Source organism: Carettochelys insculpta, chromosome 4, assembly GCF_033958435.1.
Source record: "Carettochelys insculpta isolate YL-2023 chromosome 4, ASM3395843v1, whole genome shotgun sequence".
NCBI classification, from domain to species: domain Eukaryota; kingdom Metazoa; phylum Chordata; order Testudines; family Carettochelyidae; genus Carettochelys; species Carettochelys insculpta.
Window position 1 is genome coordinate 71941604 of NC_134140.1, and position 25602 is coordinate 71967205.

Here is a 25602-nt window from a genome sequence, read left to right on the forward strand (position 1 = left end):
GTTAGTGTCGCTACTTTGAAGTAGCATGCACGTGTAGACACGGCCATTGAGTGGTTCACTCAAGATCTGCTGTGCCAGCTACCTGCACAGAGATGGGACAGCACACTGGAGGAAAACACTCATGCAGCTGAACACCCATCAACAGTTGACAGAAAAGCACAGCTGCTCCCATTGAAACCAGTAGAAAAATTCACATAGGCTACTGGGTCAGGATGAGGCCCCAAAACCACACATGAAAACATGAAGAAATGAAATTTTAAAATGTCGGAGATTTCTTTTCTGTTTCATTCAGCTTTTGAGCCTGAATAGAAAAGAGCTGAAAAGATAGTAATCCCCATGTTAAGGTTCTATAAGTGATACGGGGTAATGACCCTCCCAACCTATATTTCCTGAGCACTGAGGTAGGGACAAATGGTTATGCTCTAGTTCATGCTGTCTGCTAATACCATAATAAAAAATGACAACCCAGAAGTATTTCAACTAAGCTTCCTTTTGTCATCGATCATTCCTGTACCACCACTGGATGGCATTGAAGTGTTTATGGGAATAATGTCTCAATAGCGCCTAGTCAGTGATTTCTGTTATTAAATCATATTTATACAATTTGCACTTCCAAAGACAGAACTTCTCTGAGTGATAATTAAAAACATAGCCATGCCAATATGCAGTTGCATTTAGATACTGAAAAAAATACCGTAATGTGTGCTTTTCTGCTGAGAAAAGCGGAGCAGCATTGTATAAACTTACTTAAAGAGGGAAATCAGTTCAGAGTGAGAGTTTCTGAAAGGTTTTTTTAAGGTAAAGAAAAAGAGTGCATTTAAAACATATGCAACCTCAGTGGTAAGCAGAAGACTGTTTGTTGTTCATACAGCCAGAATCCAGCAAAAAGAATCTGACATCAATAGACATATTTGGAAATGTGCTATTTCATTGGTAATTTTGATTCCTATCTAAGAGCATGCAAGACCACTTCACAGTTCTTTCCAAATATGTCTACACACAAAACCGGCTCAGAACAGTAAGTCCTTCACTCAGCAGGGAGCGGCCACATGTGCTGGCCAGCCTGTTGACAGAACTGACCCTGTGACCTGGGAAAGTCCTTCTTGGAGCACCAGCCCTGTGCTTCCTTAAAGGCCCTCCCCCCCACCACATGCTCCTTGCCTATGCTGAGGCTTACCTACCTCCCTGAGGGAAAGCAAAACTGTTGCAGTGCTTCCTTGCTGTGTGAGAGAGATCCAGGTCTTTCCAAGCCACTGCCATGTCAGAGGTGCCCCTGTGTTCACCTTGGCCTGAAGTTCAGCTCTGCCATTCACCATCATCAGGGTCTTCCACCACATCTGGGAGGACGCCCCTCAACAGACAGCCTGCAGAGCAGGACCAGGGCTCCACAGTGCCTAAGCTGCCTCACCCCCTTGGGTGCCCATCTGGGTCTGGTGGTACCCCACCAGCACTGATTGGTGGGACCGTCTGATCAAGGGACAAGTGGGGGACCACCAATAGACACAAAATTTCTGAATACACAAGGGTACTTTCCTTGAATTGTGCAACTGGCTCACCCCTGCCCTCCAACGATGCAACACAAATATGTGGACCTCCAACCTTATTAAGAAGTGAGTCATGATCGATCTGTGGAAGCGGCCATTCCCAGCAGCTACCACTCAGTGGGCCATTAGTTTGGCATTGGGAGGTCTACTGTCAGGGCCATAACCATGTAGGTAAGGCAGCCCGGGAGGTGGAAGGGCAGGGACTGGGAGAGAGAGGGGCAGAGAGGGCTGAGGCGAGGCGGGGTAGAGGGGCAGAGGGTCGATGGATGCGGGGCTTGCCTGAGACCAGGGCTGCCACCTCCTCCCCAGTCCCCAGAGGCATGTCCAGTCTTCTGTCCCTGCAGGTGGTGTGGGCCATCAACTTGATCCTGCTGTGGAAACTCATCTGGATCAGTGACATGGAAGCCCTCTTGGTGGGCTTCAAATGCCTCAGTCTCTCCTATGGCTTCAGGACACTGCATGGGACCCTGTTAGCCGGTGGCCAGGTAATGTGCGGTGAGGTACTCCCCTGGGTCCTAAACAACCCAGTTTTTTTTACTGTTAGAGCAGGCAGCTCCTAGCACTCTCACTCACGGCCAGGCTGTAGTAACCAAACGGTTACAGTTCTTTTGTTGTGCCGGCTGTGTTGCAGTGACAAAAGGGTTAACAGCAGGGTCAGGCTCAGAGCTTAACTAGTTACAAGTTTATTAAGCTACAGTTATAAGCGTACGGTTACAAAAGGCTATTGTTTACTTCTTATATGCTAGCAAAGTACAGGTGTTAACAAGTTACGTTACAATCCAATACAAAGATATCTGTTACCATCTAACACAATGATATCTTGATACAATGACATCTAGTTACAGAGCTCTAATTCTTTAGCTGTGCACAAAAAAAGTTGGAGACCTAGCATGGGTGTATCTTACCCTCTCTGCATCTCTCGATACCAGCGTAGCCAAGCCGGATCGGTCACTCAATTCCGCGGAAAGACGAATACGAGGTTGGGCGTTCCCAGTTGTGGACCTCGGGAGGCAATCACCTGACCCGACCAGCAGGTAGTTGGTGGAATGCACTCAAAGTTAGAGTTCTGCTGGACCCACCTTTTATACCCCTTTTGGGTTACATATTCTCTTTCTTATCTATGGTGCCAGATCATACTGGTCTGTCTTTGTGACGCCACTTTGTTACAAGGGCATTTCTTACTTAGCTTGCCCTTGCAAGACAAGAGATAAGCAATTTAGGAGTACAGGACATTCCTTTGTGTGGGTGGGGCACTTCCCCTTCTGGGGTGATTGTGTGTGCGTGCATCATGTCGATCAATGCCAGCTGGGGTGATTTCTGAGGGTCCCCCCCTCCTCTTGTGTTGACAGTCTGGCCTGTTATCCTTCCATCTGTACTTTCTGCTTCTCAGGGTCACAATAAGCTAGCATATCTGGGCCTCAATGAGGGCATCAAAGACTGTGCTGTCAGCAGCCATTTCCGTGCCCTGTGTGCTCCTCAGTGAGGGGGGGGCAGCGAGCAAGCTGGCTTGTAAGGGGAGACTTTGTCTGGCTACATTCCACCCCCGATGCACCACACTACATCCCAGAACGCAAGATGGTGGTGATGCCAGCACCTTTTGCCCTCCTTGGGGGAAGTCTAAAAGTGCCCAATGATCCGATCAGTACGTGGGGAATTGCGGAACTGGCTAGGATCACTTGTCAGCTCCATGTATCGGATTTGCGTGGAGGAGATAGCCACATCAGTCAGTCTCCTAACGATGCACAGTGTTATGCAAAACACAACTACTATGATAAGAACAATCAAAATAGTGGTTACAATAGAATGCAGGAATGGAGTAAGAGAAAATTCTAATTGTTGAGCTAACCATTTTAACCATGAGATCTTTCCATTCTTAGTTACAGCATGTAAGATTTTAATTGCATCTTTGATGGCAGATACATCCTGTTTAATCTGTTCTGAGTGTTTACCTAAAAGCAGTAAGATTGGTTAATTACAGCACAAACTCCTCCTTGTTGGGCCAGGACTACATACTTTGAGACCCACCCATCACTTGCTGACACTCAGACAGAGAACAATTAGACAGGAAGGCAGATGAGAATTATGGTCTAATCCAGAAAGTTCAAACTGGTTACCTCTACCTCCACCAGCTTGGCTAGGAGGACGGGACAGAAGGGCCCAGCCTAACCTTGGAGCTTCCTCGCATGTGATGGCTTCCACTCCGAGGAATTACAAGCAAGACATTCAGTTCCACCCTCCCGGCACCCGGGATGACAAGGTTGTCAGGGACTCAAATCCCAGCAAGCCTCATCCCGTTACAGGGTACAATAACAAAACCAGAACCAGAACTTCCAGATTCCTTATCCAAGTAGGAGTTCACCCTATCGCAGCATGAACCCCAGGGGCTGCGGTGAAGGTAGGAGTGGACGTCGCTGTCATCAAAACAGACTGGTCCCCACCAGAAGACGTTGCTCTTGTCCCACCAATCATTCAGGTTCAGAGGGACAAACTCAATTCCCAATGTGGTAGAGGAGTTCGGCAGGGTGCACATCCAGCAATCCGTGGCACCAGCAGTGGAGATGATGGACTGGATGGCATTCCTGAGGGGATGCTTAGGTGTAGCAGAGGTCAGCGAGGTAGTCAGGAAGATGATGAGGAGTTCAGGTGCCATGCTGTCATCTGGGTTGAAGATAGCTACAACACAACTAGGCCTATAGCAATTACTAAGAGTCTATTAGTATTAATATGGCATCTAGCAGCATGCATATACTATGTACATTAAAGTTCTTTGGCGTGTACTGATGTCACAGGTGGCCATTGCCTTGCTTCCTCCCAGGGAGGTGTGTATTCCAGGTGGTTCCTTCTTTTCTGGAGAGAAAACACAAGGTCAGCCGGTCTTGGATGTGATCCAAGCCTCGGTAATGGTTATTGGTTCCCTTTTAGAGTCTAAAGCAGTCTACACCCCCACCTTTGTATGAGTGCAGTACATGAGTCTGTGTTCCCAGGCTAGGGTGTTTAATTACAACAGTATCTCCAGGATTAGATTTGGAGTCCTTGAGTGGTGCAGCCGAAGTTGAGGAATTTTCCCCTGTGGGGAAGAATCCTCTGCTGATTGGACTGCCCGTAGGGGTTTGCTCATTGTTTAGTTGCTGCACCACCTTATCCAGCCTGTTTTCCCAAGTGCCATCCGTGGGCTTCAAGTGGCTTTTTAACAGCCCATTCCAGTGCTCGACTATGCCGTTGGACTGGGGTCAGCAAGGGAGGTGGTAAGTCCACTGAATTCCATGCTTAGTAGCCCACTCTTGTACTACTTTCTTTTAAAGTGTGAGCTGTTGTCAGACTGAATTTCTTGGGGTGCTGGGACAATTGCTGTTAAGCGGTTTAGTCCCATAATTGTGGACAGTCCTGTTGCCAATGGGGCAGGGTGTGCAAAACCAATTCCTGAAACAACTTCCATTCCAGTCAAGAGGTACTTACACCTTTGCCTGGTAGTAGGAAGTGGGCCAATGTAATCAACCTGCCAGGTTGCCCATAGTGTTTTCCCATCTCTTAGTCTAGCAAATCGCTGTCCTTCAGCTATGTGTTTCCGGGTTTTAGCACAGATAGTACAGGCTTGCAACAGGTCTCTGGCCTGTTAGTGGGTGATAGACCACCCCCTGATATGTGCTTGCCGCACCGGCTCATCACTCCCTCTGTGCCCCAGAGTCTCATGTAGCCATAGGTACAAACGTTCCCAATCTACTTGGGTGGCAGAGATCTGGGCTGCTGCATCTGCCAGGTTATTTAGCTGTGCAGCTGGGGTGTTATTCTTTTGCTGGGCTGACGCATGTCCTATACTTAGGGGTTGCTCGGTGGCATGGTGGTACTCACTAGGCATTCCCACCTTCCATAGGGATTCCTTAATTAAGGTGGAGTTCTATGCAGTATCAGCTTTCTGGCATGGGCATTCTGTACCCACCCCGAGAACAAACAAACAATAACCAGCACATTTTTAAAAGATTTACATTTGGGTAGCTGAATGAAGTTCATTTATAACTTCAGGAACAGTCCTAAAGGCAGAAATCTGGTTTCCAGAACTGTCTTTACAGGTTTGTCCACATCGTGGGCTTGGCAGACAGGGCAAGCCAGACAGTTGTTTGGGCTACTTAGGAGAATTTGGAAGCAAACCAATTTGCTTGAACAGCAGTAATCATCCCCCTGCTTCACTTACATGAGTCAGGCTGTGACGCATGCAAGCAAGATAAGGGAGAAGGACCTTGGGTGCAACCAGGTGGCCATCCTGGGAGTGCCAAAGGTGTTCAGGATGCAAAAGGCATTCATCCAGTCTCCAGATAGTTTCTTCTGAATTTAGGGCCTGATCTTGGAATAGTGCAGTATCAATAAGGGTTGCAATAGGAGACTGGGAATCTGTAAAAATGGGAAACAGTGAAGCGGCCCAAGGGGGGGAAAGGTCTGCAGCTTTAGCTGCTGTGTCAGCCAAGGCATTTAATAAGGCAGCAATCTACAGATCATTTTGTTTTAATGAGCCCATGTATATTTTAACTTACCAATATAGACAATTTGATAATGCTATTAATAAGATAAGCACAAACATAAAATACAAAACCACATTCTTCATTTTAAAAGGAGATTCATGATGTTTAGGTTGTTCTTCAGTAACTACCAGCTTTTCCTGTGTTTCTGAAAGACAAAAGAATACTTTTCTACCCCCTTTAGGGTGGCAGGTTACATATTGGAATACTCCATTTACAAATATGTTCAGTTCCTTCTAAACTCTGCAGGCTACTCACTCTGAATTTTCTCCAGACCCTTCAGAGTTAAGGACTTACTCACTTACTCTTTCCCTCAAATCACATGCTTATTTTCCAAAATGACATTTTATTGGATATTACCATTTTAAGTATTACTAAAGGGATTTAGATCTTTTATACCTATATTGAAAGGTGTCCATATCGGAAGGCGTCCCCTCCTCATGGATGCACCAGCAGGACAAACAGACCGACAGACAGACAAACAGACAACATTGAACAAAACTCCATGACATACACACAAACACCACAACATAAATGTTTACATAATTACACTTTGTAACACAAAGAGTTAAGAACTAAAGCTTTCAGAGTTGGGCAGTTTCTTCAAGGTCTTATAACCTGGGCTTTTGTCCAAGGAGCTGTATCTCACAGCCAGATACAAAACTACTCCAATATTCCTTTTTCTCTTTTAGTTTACAAGCAGTTCTCTGCTTACAGAGCTGCAACCATAACTTCTCTGATTGTCCCCAGTTCTTTTCCAACATTTCCTCGTCCTGCTTAGGGTCACCCCATCCTTCCCGGGTGAATTCCTTCTCTATGTTGGGGAAATCCATGTTGTTTATCATGACTGGTTCCATTTTTGTCACTGAGGTACAGCCTGTGTCACAACCCTGCTCGCTGCGCCAATTCTGTTAGCCGGTGGCCAGGTAATGTGCGGTGAGGTACTCCCCTGGGTCCTAAACAACCCAGTTTTTTTACTGTTAGAGCAGGCAGCTCCTAGCACTCTCACCCACGGCCAGGCTGTAGTAACCAAACGGTTACAGTTCTTTTGTTGTGCCGGCTGTGTTGCAGTGACAAAAGGGTTAACAGCAGGGTCAGGCTCAGAGCTTAACTAGTTACAAGTTTATTAAGCTACAGTTATAAGCGTACGGTTACAAAAGGCTATTGTTTACTTCTTATATGCTAGCAAAGTACAGGTGTTAACAAGTTACGTTACAATCCAATACAAAGATATCTGTTACCATCTAACACAATGATATCTTGATACAATGACATCTAGTTACAGAGCTCTAATTCTTTAGCTGTGCACAAAAAAAGTCGGAGACCTAGCATGGGTGTATCTTACCCTCTCTGCGTCTCTCGATACCAGCGTAGCCAAGCCGGATCGGTCACTCAGTTCCGCGGAAAGACGAATACGAGGTTGGGCGTCCCCAGTTGTGGACCTCGGGAGGCAATCACCTGACCCGACCAGCAGGTAGTTGGTGGAATGCACTCAAAGTTAGCGTTCTGCTGGACCCACCTTTTATACCCCTTTTGGGTTACGTATTCTCTTTCTTATCTATGGTGCCAGATCATACTGGTCTGTCTTTGTGACGCCACTTTGTTACAAGGGCATTTCTTACTTAGTTTGCCCTTGCAAGACAAGAGATAAGCAATTTAGGAGTACAGGACATTCCTTTGTGTGGGCGGGGCACTTCCCCTTCTGGGGTGATTGTGTGTGTGTGTGCATCATGTCGATCAATGCCAGCTGGGGTGATTTCTGAGGGTCCCCCCCCCTCTTGTGTTGACAGTCTGGCCTGTTATCCTTCCATCTGTACTTTCTGCTTCTCAGGGTCACGATAAGCTAGCATATCTGGGCCTCAATGAGGGCATCAAAGACTGTGCTGTCAGCAGCCATTTCCGTGCCCTGTGTGCTCCTCAGTGCGGGGGAGGGGCAGCGAGAAAGCTGGCTTGTAAGGGGGAGACTTTGTCTGGCTACAGACCCACATGCCCAACTGGGTCCTGGAACACAGTGCTGCCCAATACTTTAATCAGAAGGGCTACCACTCTGTGGTGATGCAGGCCTTGGTGGACCACCAAGGACAATTCCTCAATGTCTACATCAAGTGGTTGGGCCAGAGACACAGAGCAAGGGTGTTCCAAAACTCCAGCCTGTTTCAGAGGATAGAGGTGGGCATCTGCACTTCCTGCCGGGAGCTGGCCATCAGGGATATGCAGATGCCCCTGTGCATCATCAGTGATGTAGTCTACCAGCCCCTCCTGTGGCTTATGAGCCCCTACACTGGGAATCTGGAGACCATCCCGGACCAATTCAATGCCAGGTGGGCACAGGAACAGAACCCCATTGAGCTTGCCTTTGGGCACCTGAAGGGGAGGTTCTGGTGCTTCCTGAACTGGCTGGATGCTGGGGAGTGGAATGCTCCCCATGTTATGGCTGCCTGTTACATCCTCCACAACCTGGAGGACTTTCTACAGGTATGGCAGTGAAAAGCCAGGTTCTGCACCCAGCCACCAGGTACATGCCAAAGGGGTTTGCATCTGGGGGGCCCTGGGGGAGCACCTCACTTGTGGCCTCTGATAACCCTCTCTGGGTCACCTCTGAGGGCTGCCTCATGCGTGTGTTCCTCCCACCTCCCCACCATCCCCCCTCCCATCCCCCCACAGCACTCTCCAACCCACAGCCCAAAGGAAGTATGCAATTATGGTCTTAAAACAACACACTTCACAACAAAAACTAAAACCTTTTGCAAAACAATAGATAAATGTGAATGAACTAAACCAACTATATGTATAAAAATAAAGAAGACTGTATGAACTGTAAAAATAAAGATGTCTGTATGAACTGTAGCAGAGAGGTAGCCATGTTAGTTTGTACTCCAACAAAACACAACAGCAGAAATGTAGAACTTTAAAGACCAACAAAATGATTTATTTGGTGATGAGCAGACCCACTTCATCAGATCAATATCATTTTCAATACTGAATGACATCTATAAGTACAGAAGACCAAAAAAAAAAAAGCAATAAAAACTGATACAGGAGGATCGAGGAGTGGGAACGTTAATTGTCCTGCTGGAGATAATTCAAGCATCAAAGGAAGGGAAGCAGTCCTTGCAATGCATGAGGTAATTGATGTCTCTGTTCACACCACGTGTTAATGTGTCAAATTTGAATATGAATTTCCAACTCACAAAATTATTGCTCTAATCTGTTTTTAAATGCTTTTTGCTTCAGGACACAAATGCTCAGGTCTTTAACAGAATGGCCCACTCGGTTGAAGTGTTCACTGACCAGCTTATGTGTATTGAGTTTCTTGATGTCTGCTGTGTGTCCGTTTATTCTTTGGTGAAGGTTTTGCCTAGTCAGTCCAATATACATAGTGGCAGGGAATTGTTGGCACATGATGGCATATATAATGTTGCTGGAAGTGCATGAGAATGTACCTTTGATCTTGTAATGAACATGTTTAGACTCACTCTGCAAACCCTACGCCACCAGCTCTCCTAGCTATATCTGAGATACCACTGACTTGAGGAAATTACAAAACATTGGAAACCTTCCTGACAATTGCATCCCTGCACTATGGATTCAGAGGCTCTCTATATCAATATTCCTCATGAAAATGGACTACAAGCTATCAGGAATACCATCCCTGATGTTACCACAGCAATCTAGTGGCTGACCTATGTAACTTTGTTCTCACCCACAATTATTTCCAATTCTGGGACATCTTATACCTCCAGATTAGTGGCACCACTATGGGCATGTTCAAGGCCCTACAGTATGCTAATATTTTTTATGGTTGATTTAGAACAACGATTCCTTAGCTCTCATCCCCTGTTACCCTCCTTTGCTTATGCTACATTGATGACATCTTTATCATTTGGACCCAAGGTAAAGAGATGCTGGAAGAATTCCACAGAGATTTCAACAACCTGCACCCTACCATCAATCTGAGCCTTGACTATGCCACACGAGAAATACATTTCCTGGATACTGCAGTACAAATCACTGATGGCCACATTGACACCACTTTCTACCAGAAACCCACTGACTGCTACACTTACCTACATGCGTCCACCTTCCATCCAGCATACACCACACAATCCATCGATTATAGTCAAGCCCTTAGATACAATCACATCTGTTCTAATCCTACTGACAGAGACTGAAAATTACAAGACCTCTACCAAGCATTCATAAAACTTAATTACCCACCAGGAGAAGTTAAAAAAAAACAAAAACAAATTGACAGGGACAGATAAATACCCAGAAACCAGCTACTTCAAGATAGGTCCCAGAAGTTCAATAACAGAACACCACTTGTCATCACCTACAGCCCCCAACTCAAACCCCTGCAATGCATCATTAAAAACCTACAACCTATTCTGGATCATGATGCTACATTCCAGAACACCCGAGGTGACAGGCCTGTCCTTTCGTATAAACTACCTCCTAACCTAAGAAAGATTCTAACCAGCAATCACAGACTACAAGTAATAGTAATACTAGTCCTGGCACTTTTCCTTGCAACAAACCCCACTGCCAAATTTGTCCACATATTTTGTCTGGGGATACCATCACTGGACTTAACCACGTTAGTTACGAGCTCAAAGGCACATTCTTGTGCACTTCCAGAAACATTATATATGCCATTATGTGCCAATAATGCCCTGCCACTATGTATATCAGACAGACCGGGCAAAACCTTTCCCAAAGAATAAACAGACACAGAGCAGGCACCAAGAAACTCAATACACCTAAACTGCTCGGTGAACAACCTGCCAACCTTAAACAAATCCTCACCAGCCACTACAAATCACAAAAAAGTGACTCTAGGCCTGGAACCAGCCCCTATAACAGTCCTCGCTACCAACTATGCTCACATATCTACTCCAGTGACATCATCACAGGACCTAACATCAACTATACCATGAGGGGCTCCTTTACCTGCACATCTGCTAATATAATATATGCCATCATGTGCCAGCAATGCCCCATTGCAATTTACATTGGCCAAACTGCACAGTCTCTCCGTAAAAGACTAAATGGACATAAATCAGACATCAGGAAAGGTAATGTACAGAAGCCTGTGGGAGAAGATTTCAATCTCCCTGAACACACAGTGGCAGATTGAAGGGTGACAGCTCTGAAACAAAAAAATTTCAGAAATCAAATGGAGAGAGAAATCTCTGAGCTGCAATTTATTTGCAAATTTGACTCCATTAACCATGGATTAAACAGAGACTGGGAGTGGCTCGCAGCTTACAAAGACAGTTTCTCTGCTCTGGGTGTTGATAGCTCCCCATAAGGTACTGACAAAGGCTCACATCCCTGTCTGATCTGACTTTTCTCCTTGTTTGATAAGTACTGTTGATACTGGGCCATTTCCACCCTGCTGAATAAACCTTGTCAGCTCTGGCCCTCCCCCTTTACTGGGATCCCACTCTTTAAATATCCCTCTGAAACCACCCCACGAAAGCTTATGCTCCAAAATATCTGTTAGTCTATAAGGTGCCACAAGACTTTTTGTTGTTCTCACTTCAATAGAGTGGGCCATTCTGTTAAAAACCTGGCAGAAAAAGAATTAACAAGAGATTAGAGCAAGAAATTTGTGAGTTGGAATTCATATTCAAATTCGACACTTTAACACGTGGTATGAACAGAGACATCAATTACCTTACGCTTTACAAGGACTGCTTCCTTTCCTTTGATGCTCGTAATTATCCCAGGAAGGACAATTAACATCTCCCCCGCCCCGATCCCCCTGTGTCAGTTTTTATTGCATTTTATTTTTTTGGTCCTCTGTACTTATAAAGGTCAGTCTGTATTGGAAATGGCATTGATCTGAAGAAGCAGGTCTGTCCCATGAAAGCTCATCAGCAAATAAATCATTTTGTTGGTCTTAAAGAGCTACATTTCTGCTTCTTTGTTTTGTATGAACTATGTACATCTATGAAATATTTACATATCTATGGAAAGAAGGGTGGGGCGGGGGGCTTCTGAACTGTGAGAGGGGGCCTCGAGCCATGCCAGCCAGGAGTTCCCCCTCTGCACTGGCTTGGGGCTGGGTTGGGGCAGGAGCATGGGGAGGTACAGGTGGGGAGGGTAGCTGAGGGGTTGGGCTCGGCAGTGGGATTGGGGGGTCGGAAAGTGGGGCTGGGCATATGCTACCTCCACAGGACCTGTAATAGCACTTGGGACATGGGCTTCGGGGCAGCGGGGGGGGGCGGGGCGTTGGCTGTTGGGGAAAGGGGGATGGCAGGAGGCAGGTGCTGTGCCCTGGGCAAGCCAGTTCTCAACCAAATCCAGGGCATGGTTCATCCAGACCAGCCAGAGGTCTGAGGACTGAACATGGTCCTGCTGCCATTCTCACTCTGCACATAGCCACTCCTAGGTGGTGGCACTCTGCTCCCAAATGGTGGCTGCCAACGGCCGGTAGCCATTGTCTGCTGGGTGGCATGCATGGGGGCAGTGGTGTGTCCTCCCTGGGCAGTGCTGGTCTTGGTCCCACTGGCTTGGGCTCCTCTGCAGGACTGCCTGGCTGTGGGGTGGGGCTGGCCTGGCTCTCAGATAGTTCAGCTGTGGGGTGAGAAAAGGGGGAATGCTGAGTTCATCCCACAACACAGCCCCTGTGCCCCCCCCCATGAGCAGCAGCACCCCCACCCAGCAGTTGGATGGGTCCATCCTGGGTGTCTAGGCCCACGCCCCCTGAATGGTGGGCCCAGTTGGATGGGGACACTGTGTTGTCATGGGCATCAGCCTGACCACAGCCCCCTGTTGGGTCAGTCCCAGGGGCTGGTGCCCCAGAGGGAGAGACTGGCCACAAAGTGATTCCCGCCTGTGGGTGGCAGGCATGCTGGGTGCAGCCAGAGCCTCTCTGGGACCTCCCCATGCACACATGCAGCTCCTAACACTGCTCAGAAGGCTGGGTTCTGGCCATCGTCTGTGGCTGTGCCCTGTTGCTGTGATCCATGCCCTGATGTTGGGTGTGTGGGGTGGACCCATTGCCCATGTGGCTGGCATGCTCTCTGGCATGGTGGGGTGGGCAGCTTCCCCCCCGCAGGGACTTGAAGGTCATGCAGCTCATTGTGGGGCTGTGAGCAGCCTGGAAGCTGTGTCTGGAGGTTGCCCATGGGGTCCAGGTAAGACATCGCACTGGGTGCACGGTGCACATGCCAAGCTTGGGACATGGGTTCCTTATGGGTCCATCTCATCTGGGCCCATGGTATGCCCTGTCTCCTTCTCCTCCAACTGGGTGTATGCTCCTAGTGGGGGACTCACCAGAGAGTGCCAGGAACATGTCCAGGGATGCCTGTGCTGACGCTGTGGCTCTGGAGGTGCTGGAGGACAGGGCAATGGTCATCATGCCCTGGCTGGAGCTGGGGTCAGAGTATGGGTCACCATGTGGCTCTGGGGAGGATCCTTGGTCCAGTGTGATGGCCTCGGTGTGGGGAACCTCCTTACCAGTGTCCACCATCTCTTGTTCTAGTGCCCTGTCATTACTCCCCAGCATCTGATATGGGGCTGTGTAGTGGGGGCAGAAGGGCACCACTGCTCCTGAGCAGCACTGGACATCCCTGGCTTACATGTGACTAACACCACCCCGTTCCTGCACACTGTGCCCAACAACCAATATGAGACCATAATGCAAAATGTAATATCCCACAGCAGGCTAGCATGTTACATGCCACAGGCAGAGAACAGGAGGAAGAGGAAGGTGAAAAATGGTCAAGACCACTGATAACCTGACCAAGTAAAAAATTCGTTACTGACCAACCGGAATAATATTGCTGCATCAGAAGTCCTTGACTAAAAAATGCTATCTTATTTTTTTATAATTGCTACTTTCTGAAAAACAGTGGAGAAAACCATTCCCTCTTATTTAACTGTCTTTGGCTACGTCTACACGTGCAGCCAACATCGAAATAGTCTATTTCGATGAATAACGTCTACACGTCCTCCAGGGCCGGCAACGTCGATGTTCAACTTCGACGTTGCTCAGCCCAACATCGAAATAGGCGCAGCGAGGGAACGTCTACACGTCAAAGTAGCACACATCGAAATAGGGATGCCAGGCACAGCTGCAGACAGGGTCACAGGGCGGACTCAACAGCCAGCCGCTTCCTTAAAGGGCCCCTCGCAGACACAGTTGCACTAAACAACACAAGATCCACAGAGCTGACAACTGGTTGCAGACCCTGTGCCTGCAGCATAGATCCCCAGCTGCCGCAGAAGCAGCCAGAAGCCCTGGGCTAAGGGCTGCTGCCCACGGTGACCATAGAGCCCCGCAGGGGCTGGAGAGAGAGCATCTCTCAACCCCCCAGCTGATGGCCGCCATGGAGGACCCAGCAATTTCGACGTTGTGGGACGCGGATCGTCTACACGGTCCCTACTTCGACGTTGAACGTCGAAGTAGGGCGCTATTCCTATCTCCTCATGAGGTTAGCGACTTCGACGTCTCGCCGCCTAACGTCGAAGTTAACTTCGAAATAGCACCCGACGCGTGTAGACGCGACGGGTGCTATTTCGAAGTTGGTGCCGCTACTTCGAAGTAGCGTGCACGTGTAGACGCAGCTTTTATGTACTACACTTTGGGTGTATGTATTGTTTTATGGACAACTTTTTTCATTATATGTATTTGTCACCTGGCCCATGCTATTGCACACTTATGGATGTCTTTTTATTGTATATATTTATCACCTGGACCACATTATTTCAACCCTTTTTACTCTTACTTTGAGAATCTGTATAATATCTATGTGCAAAACATTAAAATGAAGACACCTGTTCCTCACCGCATAAGAAAATCAGAGGACTAAATAAGGAAAGATCAGAAAGATGGAACTCTTCTTAATTTGAACCTGGCATCTTTAGCATTTTAACTAGCTTCAGTCTTAGAGAACTTAATTTACTGTATAATCATTAGGCAGACTGCAGTTAGCCGTGATTATTACATTTCTTGGTATGGAACTGAATTAAATCACATTCATTTAGTAGAAGAACACTAAAATAAAATGATAATGGCTCTTCATAAAAAATAAGTTTGTGCCATAGTTCTGAAATACATCAATTAGTATGATGCCTTTGGCAAACTGAAGTATTAGGGAATTTTTTTAAACCAAGAGCCCATTGAATGAACTAAAAATGTCAATATTAAACCTAAAAAGTACTGTAAAACAGTTAACTAAATGACAAAAGTAATTATAAGCTGACATAATAATTGTGTTAACCCACCACCCAGACATTCTACCACTAATGTTCCTTTTCAGATTGCAAAACATGAGACAAAATTATTTACTCTTGCAGTAAATACTGAAGTGTCGGCATTCTCCCACTTCACACTTAAGAGAGAAAACCATGGGGCATACTTTGAAAAAAATATTGTGGGTGTTGGTCTGTCTTTTGATGTTTGACGTCCCTGGGCCTATCCACAATGCACATCTGACAAGGGCTGCCTGCTCCCAAATTTATTGGATAAGGTGACTTTGACTCTTGCTAGAGGAGCTCTCACTCACACCTCTTCACGCCCTTGGACGGCAATTAATTCTGCCCCCAATCAGCCCCTACTCTCACCATTTCATCCCTCTTTTCTCTCACTACACTTAATTTCAGCAACTCTGGTTTTGTCTCTGGCTAGGTCTACACTAGGCATTACAGCTGGCATTTGCATAGCTAGAATTAGCCTATCAGAATCGATTTTCTTTCCTTGTGTAGTCCAAGCCTGTTTAGGCTTATGTCTATGTCTCTCACTCCACACAATAGTGTGGAGTAGAGGGATCAATGGCCGAGCACAGAGAGGTCGATTTTGCCACTTCTTCATCAGATGCCCAAAATTGAACCAGAACATTGATTGCACAGCATCGATCTTCCTGTAAGGATAGATGTGTGACCCTCTATCCAGCCAAGGGCTATGCAGCAGGGTTTGCTCCCTGCCCCTTCTCGGGCTTCCAACTTGACAGGTTTGGTGTGGCATTGCCCAGAATCAACATCAATTTCCCAGTAACTATTCAAAACAATCTTGGAGATTTTAATAGGATATCTTTTATGAATGACATTATATTGGGGGGAAAATATCCCAGAATAATGTCCATCAGCGATGTCAACCCTACCCAGCTTCCTGTATTATGGATATAGCACCAGGGGACCTTCAGCCCCTTCCCTGACTGAGCGATGCAAGGAGGGAGAAGATGGGGGAAGTGCAGATGCTCCCTCTGATCTTTAGATCCCTCCACCATGAGGTTGGCTTTGGGTTGTCAGGAGGAGGGTGACTGGTTACTCTGCGTCAGGAGATGGAGAAGAGGGACAGTCAGCTAGTTAGGGGACTCAGATTAACTAGAGAGCTGTAGCTTCCTGTGTGTTTGAGACAGACTTCTTGCATGACAGCAAACTGGGTTTCGTGCTCTGGCAGAATTATGGCTCTCATGAAGAAAATCATGAATATTAGAACACTGTTATTTAGGACGAATCTGTTATAAATATGTATTGTCTTCAACAAGGACTTACAGCCTGATTCCACTGAGCCCTGTGGGCTTTGGATCATGCCCATTCTGCTGCAGTGTATTTACAATGAAATATATTTAAAGTCCAATGTTTCCTTATTTATGATGTTCTTTCCTACATAATGGAGGCCAGAGCTTAACACTACTTGTACCAGGATTTGTAGGGTGGCATGCTTTGTGGAAACATCCAATAAAATGTAATGCAAATGAAACTAATCTATTTCTGTACAAATGTGGGATCAACTTAAAGTTATACTGATTGATGCAACATGGGAATCTGGCCTGAAGAATTAAATAGGGAATAGTACTTCTTGAACTGTCATATAGAGATCTACAGCAGGAATGTAATACTCATTCTCTCATGCTTTGTTCTTTGTTATATACATTTAACGCTTTGACATCCAGCATCCATGTGACCAGGAGGTTACCAGATAATCAAATATTCTGGATAATAGAGGAATACCTAGCAATGCACAACACTAAAGAAAAAAAAAAGATCAAATAGTAAAAAATGAACCAAAATGTATGCAGAATATTGTTCCCAGTCCTTTTCCACAAGCACCCACATGCACTAGAAGACTGTTACCCCCTGACAGCAGGACAGGCCCTCAGCTGAGTAGCTCACGCTTGGTGGGAGAGCAGAGGAGCCTGCTGGCTGCACTCAGACAATACCTGTGTCCCAAAAGGGGGAGATTGGATAGTTTAGAAGAGTGTTAATGATGGTCGTTAAGTGACTGCCTGATGGCTCCTTGGCAGTTCCTCTGTCTAGATCTTTTTGAAGAAATATCTACATTTAATTGATTTTAATGATCTCTTAATGGGTAATCTCCTTAGAACTCCAGCCTTGCATCCCTCCATGTTGCATCTGTGTGCTGCAGGCTCCTCTGCCCTCCTCTCTCAGTGCTCCTACCTGGTGTCCCCGGACCAGAGCTATTCAGCTGTAAGTTAGGCCAGGAATTTGAGTGTGCTGGTTGATCAAATAGCAGTTAAACAAGAGTTGACTATAGTTGGTTTTTGGGCACTGGCATTAACAGATCTCAGAAGTTGGCATCAGTTGCTGCAGAGATGCTAAGCATAAAATGTAAGAGTGGATGTAATTGTAAAAAAAAATAAAAAAATTTGTTTCCAATCTATACATGCGTTTGTGACGATCATTTCTGGAAAGGTATGCTGCAGTGCTGGCCGATTTAACTTTTAAATCAGTCTCCTCAAATAATTAACAAATTTAAATTTCAGTTTTACATTTTTCTGGTGCTGTTAGGTAGTTACTCACTCCATTCCATCTTGCCGATGCCTGTCTGTCTGTCATACAGGTTGAACCTCTCTAGTCCAGCATCCTTGGGACCTGACCAGTGCTGAATGAGAGAATCTGCCAGACCATTGGAGGTCAGTATTGTCTAGCAGCATTACCAACACTTCCACTGCTTACCGGGCTCTTGGAAGATATTTAGGGATAAATCATAGCTAAATAATTGCACAGAACACTGAGAGACAGGACTGGTGGCTGTAAGACTTTATGGGACCATAGGAAATTTGATCACACCCATGATAATCAGTCATATGGTAAACTAAAATCATGGCAGATTACAGATGTTGTCCAATGAGAAAGTGCTGGACTAGAGAGATTCAGCCTGTACCATATTCAATGGAAATGGAGTCACAGGACTATGTTCACTGGAGGGGAAGATCCTGGGACAGTGAAATAGCTGTCACTAGCAGTAGACCCAGTGAAGAATTGTATCCTTATCATGAAGGGAAATTCCTGTAGGACTGTGAAATCCAATACACAAACAGCTCAAAAAGAGGTATCATAACACCTGTAAAAATCTGGGCAAGTAGTATGATGGTGGTAAATAAGACATAAGGCAAATTATGCATTTACCAAGACCCAAAGCAAATGAACCAGACATTGAAACAATGCCCTTAGCCAATGCCACAACTGACTGCAGCTTGCCAGAACTTTCTAAAGACAGCATCTTTACAGTCTGTGTTATGAAGAACAGCTTCTGGCACATAAGCCTGATGAAAGATTTCAGCATGCTGACAACTTTTGCACAACACCATTTGGTTGCTAAAGATGCCTTTGCATGCAGATGTCTGCAAGCTCTGCAGCAGAGGTGTTCCAGAGAAGATGTGCTCAGGCACTGGAAGGGTTGTGTGAAGTGCAAATAATTGCAGATGGTATTATCCTTGTATATGACAGGCATAGTGACATAGAAGCTGAACAAGATCATATCAGTTGATGCTAGGACCAGAATGCCCCATGGACATTCAGTCATTTATGCTAGCAATCCACTGTCTTGGAGACAAATAGGAGTATGCACAAATGTAAAAATAGCTTCTGCCTGGGGTATGTGGAGTGGAGCAATTTAATCGATACATCTATGACCTCCCAGGAACGGCGTTATCAGATCCCAGGCCCCAGAAAGCAATCATGGCAAAGCCCCTTTCTAATTCCCCACTGTACGCCGATGCGCCTCCACTGCCATCAGACAAAGATGAGATAGAATACAGGAAAGCTGACATCCTGAGTAGGGCATAAATTTCCAGACTCCATGAACTGGAAGATGGAAATCAGGATATAGTGCAGCTTGTTTATGAGTTGGTCTCCCAGGTTCAACAGCAAAGGCAATGAAAATCATAGATGCTACAGAATCACGGAATCAGATTCATAGGACTGGAAGGAAGCTCAAGAGCTCATTGAATTTAGTTCCCTGTAGTCATGGTAGGATTAAGTATTACTTAGAGAACCCCTGACAGGTGTTTGTCTAACCAGCTCTTAATCGCTAATGGTGGACGTTCCAAATTTTCCTAGGCAATTTATCCCAGTGTTTAACCACCATGGCCGTGTCTACACTAGCCCCAAACTTCGAAATGGCCATGCAAATGTACATTTCGAAGTTTACTAATGAAGTGTTGAAATACATATTCAGCGCTTCATTAGCATGAGGGCAGCCGCGGTGCTTCGAAATTGACGTGGCTCGTCCTGACGGGGCTCCTTTTCGAAAGGACCCCACCTACTTCGAAGTCCCCTTATTCCCATCTGCTCATAGGAATAAGGGGACTTCCAAGTAGCTGGGGTCCTTTTGAAAAGGAGCCCCGTCAGGACAAGCCATGCGGCGGCAAGCCGCGTCAATTTCGAAGCGCCGCGGCTGCCTGCATGTTAATGAAGCACTGAATATGCATTTCAGTGCTTCATTAGGAAACTTCAAAATGGCCATTTGCGTGGCCATTTCGAAGTCTGGGGCAAGTGTAGACGTAGCCCATGACAGTTAAATTTTTCCTAATGTCTAACCACCCTTGTATTTTAAGCCCATTGCTTCGTGTTTTATGTGGTCATCCAATCAAAGGCAGTCAAGATAACAAAGTTAGCAGGGGAGCCAGAAGGCAAAAGTTGAACATCAGTAGAACAGAAACATATTTCCAAACTGTAGCTAGGCTGATCATGTAGGATGGAACATATGTGGAGGAAAAAGAACTCATTACTGGCTCACTACGTAAAGATGACAAAAAAACAGAATTCCTCATCTTAGATGGCCTTCAGAGTGGGGTTTTTGGTGTGGAATGGTACACAAACACAGCATTTTACAGAAGGGTGCGACATCTGCCAGTAGTAGGCTAACTGGCAGCTGAAAGACACTGTCACCACAATAGCTGCTCATAAATACTTGCTTAGTTGACTATTATTTGAATTTTTTGGAGGCTGACTGTTTCCCTGTTACAAGAAGCAAGTCAGTGACTGGAAAACTAAAAGCCCAGTTTCTGAAATATGGAGTTTCAAATGCTGTATCCACTGACAATGGTCACAGGTTACCTCAGAACAATTCCTGAGAGGAATTTGCACACACCATATTTCATCCTACAGCTTACCCCTACAGTAATGGTAAGGTTGAATCAATTATGAAACAGCTAAGACACTGTTACACAAAGCTGTTTTTGTAGGTTGGGCCACTCCTTAACACTTTTGGCATAAAGGAATACCCCACCCAAAACATTCCAGTCCAGATACAGATGTGATGAAGAACCAACATCCTTTTTCCAATGAGGGGAGATGTGTTTCAGCCAGATGCATATGGAGACCACCAAAGGGAGATGTCCAACAATTAGAAGAAGCAGGTACTAGAGTATGACTGGCCTGCAAAAGACCTACTGGCCCTAGAAGCTCTCTTGTGAAGAGCCAATCATTAGAGAGAGGCAAGAAGGACTGGACTAAAGAAGTTAGAGGAGTACCATGATATTCAGGTCATAGGAAGTAGCAGGACTGATTTATGTGTAATCAGAATAAAAGAGCCTATAGAAATCATCACAGAAGAGAGAGACAAACAACTACCTATACTGGAGTGATCTGTCAACAGAAATTACTGTTGAAAGAGATCTTCTGACAAAACCTCTATTAACAGATTGTGGCCAGAAAGGAAAGTGTCTCAAAAAATGCAATTTGCTCTGTCAACAGAGAGTGGCCAGACTGCCTGTCCCTCTCCCAACAAAACAGCCAACTGGAAGCACAGAGACAGGGCTGCCCGGTGATCCCTAAGCCCAGTCTCTTGCCAGAGGAAACCCCAGAGAATCCACATGCTTTTTTGTCAACAGTTTCTGTCAAGAGGGGCATTCTACTTCTTGTGGGAGATGCAGAAGGCTATCAACAAAAGTGCTGAGTTCTGTTGACTGTATGTCAAAAGAATGCATTTTTAGTGTGGACACTCCATGAGTTTTGTCAACAAAACACCTGTTTTGTTCAAAAAATCCTTTACTGTAGACAAGTATCAGAGGGGTAGCCAAGTTAGGCTGTATCTTAAAAAAACACAAGATGTCCTGTGGCACGTTATAGACTAACAAATATTTTGGAACATAAGCTTTCGTGGGAAAAGACCTGCTTCATTAGATGCAAGAGTGGGAGTTCCAGAAGAGGGTCGAAATTTATAGGCTCATGAAAAGGAGGGAATCCCAGCCAAAAGGAGAGCCAGAGTTGACAAGGTCAGTTCAGTCATGGAGCATGTGGCCCATTATCAGCAGCTAATATGGAGGTGTGAACATCAAGAGAGGAGAAACTGCTTTTGTAATTGGCCAGCCACTCCCAGTGTCTGTTCAATCCTTGGCTGACTGTGTCGAATTTGCAAATGAATTGCAGCTGTACAGTTTCTCTTTGGAGTCTGTTTTTGAAGAGCTTTTGTTTTGTTTTTTAAGTCTATTACTAAGTGTCCAAGGAGATTGAAGTGTTCTCCTACAAGTTTTTATATGCTACCATTCCTGATTTCTGATTTGTGTAGACATAGCCCTAGAGGTCAGCCCCGAAAGGAAGGAGAGAGGAGACTCCATCGAGATAGTTAGCTGCAGTTGGTGATGGGAACATACAGACAGGTCAGTGGCACTGCAGTCACCTGTTGAGATCAAAGTATCTTAAAGATGAGATAACCAGCCAATTCTGTAGTAAAACTATGTTCTAGAAACCTCTGGCCCGAAGAACACGAAATATGGGGGTGGGGGGCAGGCCTGTACTGGGAATTAATTATTTATTTTTAATTATAGTTTTACAAATGTCTTAATACAGGGAAAATGTATTATGATCAGTAGAACTGGAGTCAGAGGCTATGACACAGAGAACAAAGGGAATAAAGCAGGTAGCAACACAGCCACATGAACACAGTCAGGCACACGGTTTAATAAAATTACAGTTGTTCAACATAGGCGGGATTCAGCTTCATTCTTTGCTAAAGTGACAAGTGACAGCTCCACATCACTTTGCCAGAGTGAAACTAGCTCAAATGATATATTGGGATTGCTGGAGATATGAAAACCAAAAGCTCCATGAAACATGTCATGGGTTTTATGATATGAAATATTACTTTAATATTATCCTAATCATAATTAAAGGAGTTGAAATGCAGGGCTTACAAACATTGAAGCACATCACTACCCTTACATTGCCTTACCACACAAGAGTGACCTGATCCAAAGTAAGGCATTTATATCAGAATAAATCATTGCAGTAAGCCGAGGTCATTTTCCCTTTGTAATAAGCCAGAGGCTCAGCCATTCCCAGAGTGAAGAACTTAAAAAAAAAAACAAAAAACTGCTGAAAATGCTGCAATTATATTCAATTGCTATGTTCAAGGTAGAGCAATTAAAAATTACTAGAAAATCTTTGCTAGCACTTTAACTTGGAAGTAAGTCAAGTAATATTCTTTGTCTGCTTATTTACAGCTACGTCTACACTAGCCCCTTCCTTTCAGAAGGGGCATGGTAATGAGGGAGTTCAGAAAATGCTAATGAGACATTACCATGAATATGCAACACCTCATTAGCATAATACCAGCTGTGTGCGATCCGAAAGTGCCTCTTTTGGAACGCACATTGCCCATGTAGATGGGGGCCTTTTGAAAGGACACCCCAGGACCTTGAAAGCCCCTTCTTCCTAAAATTAAATAGTGCATCATTAGCATCTCCTGATCTCCCTCATTATCATGCCCCTTCTGAGAGGAAGGGGCTATTGTAGATGTAGCTGATAGGTAGATAGATAGATAGATAGGCAGATAGAAAAACCTTACAAAGAAGTCACAGTTAGGTTCTATGCATACATCTGTAAGGACAGAAGGAGAAGTTTCTTTTGAAAAGATGCTGGGTGTGATGATAAAGATATGGTGAAAAATAAAGCATAGGATGATTTAAATGTATACAAAACACGCATATTTGCTACGTCTGAAATTTCTCAATGGCTTTCTGTGTTAATAATAACAGACATCTTTTTTTTTTACTATATATGAAGACACACTGTATTTTTCAGCACAGATGGAATAAACAAAAACAATACTTAAGTTAATTCTGAAATTAAATAAAGAAGCTGCTCCATAAACTGATATTGTATACACTGAAAAATAACAGAGGAGGGCTTTTACTCACTTCCGGTGATGGAACTCAGCCAGCGTGCAGCCATCAGTGGAAAGTCCACCTCCAGTAATCATGGCACTATCACTGTATTCGTCACTCTAGGTAACTGATGGCTTTTGATGGCGACTGAGTGTCTCTTTTGTTTATAAATTAATTTACAAATTTGCAAATGTTGTAAAATCAGCTGCAGTTTCACATCACCTGTGTGATATTAGCATTGTCCATTTTTGCTAGGTATCATGGAATGATAAATTTATTTAGGAAGCTAAGCTAATATGTGTACACACACTTGCTGGGGATTTTTCTGACGCTGACTGTTTTCCTTCCTTTAATGATGTTATTTTTTTTTCTAGAAAGTTTTCCTCTATTCAGTTTTCCATCTCCTTAGCTTGTATTAGTCTCTTATTACCCTGTTGTATTTTTCAGTCTTTTGATCTCTTTTTTGTACTTTTATGTATGATCTTTAGCCCTCCCCACCTCCAAAGAAAGCCATATAACAAGAGGAGTATGGGATGTACAGTACGAATAGTGAATAAAACTCTCACTCAAGATTATTTGCATCTTCCTGCTCATCCAGCAACAGGATGAAAGTGAATTTAAGAAAATACGTCATATGCGAGGATGAAAAATTATACCAGCCCCCATTTTTGTATAGTGTCAATATTTCTGTATGACTCCAAATATACTATATTAGTAACTTTTCATGTTATTTTACAAGTTTAAATTAACTGGACGATGTTTATTATTTCAAGCAACCCAAAGAAAATAAAATAAGATGTTACTATGAAGTAAAACTGATGGTTATGTCTTTAAAAATGTTTTAAACATCCTCAGTGAGGAGGGCTCTATTTTTATTTTCATTTACAAATGACAATGCACTTAGTTTCCAATTACTCTCACATATTTTAAAGGCTTTATATACAAGTCATAGTTTAGCTCAGCTATCTAAAGAAATGAAAAGTGCAAATATGAAAAGTATGCTTCATTGCCCCCTCCTGCATCCATGGTTGGGCTCACTATGGTCCAAAGGAGAAATACTGCAAATAAAGTAGCCTGCAGAACAATTTTATGGTAGACATTTTTTCACAGTGAGTCTAACACTTTGACAGGAACTTCTTCCACTTCTGTGTGTAGTGAACCACATTTGAATTCTGTTTAGAGAAGGAAATGACGACTAATAAAATCAAAATTATGTTGCTGTACACTGGAGAGCTAATGTGTAAGAACCTCTTGCTGTCAGTGAATCTTCACAGGAGAAAAGTATTATTTGCTTGTAAAAAAGTAGGGAATTCAGTGTTGCAGACCAGCTTGTCTTGCTACCTATTCATGTTACTCCAGAGTGCAGATGGCCAGATGTGGTGCTACCAGGATTATAATTCCATCCCTCCTGAGCAACACAAGGATTAGAGACATAAAGAGTATGTAGCCTACAGAGATGTAGCAAAAGCTGCTAATGTGATCTTTGGACATACCAAAGGAGAAATATCAAGTGGAATTTTGAAAGTGATCTTGCCTCTCTACACAAGATGGGTAAAATTGCCATCAGAACTCTGTTGTCCGCACTTCAACTATGTGAATGAGTTCAAAGAATCCAGTCTCAGGGGGAGGTTCTCTGGTCTATATATGGGTGGGCAGGTGAAGGAGTAAATAGGTTTTGTATTGTGGTGGTCCCAGTGGCTTTGTAATCTCAATCTATGGCTCCCTGTTCATCCCCTACTTTCATTGGCCATGGCATGAACAGGACTGACTGCACTGCCCCCAACACACTTACAATACTTGAAGCTCTCTTTAATAATAAAGGTTGTCATCTTATGCTTCAGACAGTCTGATGCAGGAAGAAGTCCCCCACCCCATTTTTGCCTCCCTTTGAAGGATCATACAACAGTTCCAGCTGCATAAGGAATACTGGTTTGGGAAGTTGGTGCTCTGAGTTTGGTACTGTAATCTGTGTTTCCGATGGCCCTGCTGGTATGTCTTTAACTCCTCAGTGTGTAACTAAATAATAGATTTGGGCTTCGAAAAAAATGCACCCGATCAGATTGGCAGAGACCTTGGGTTTTATTATTCATTTTCCTCTGCAGCAGGTGCCATGGGTCACCAGTTAAAATCACATGGGGCTGTCCCACATACAATCAGTAGTGCCGACGGCCTCACAGGGCC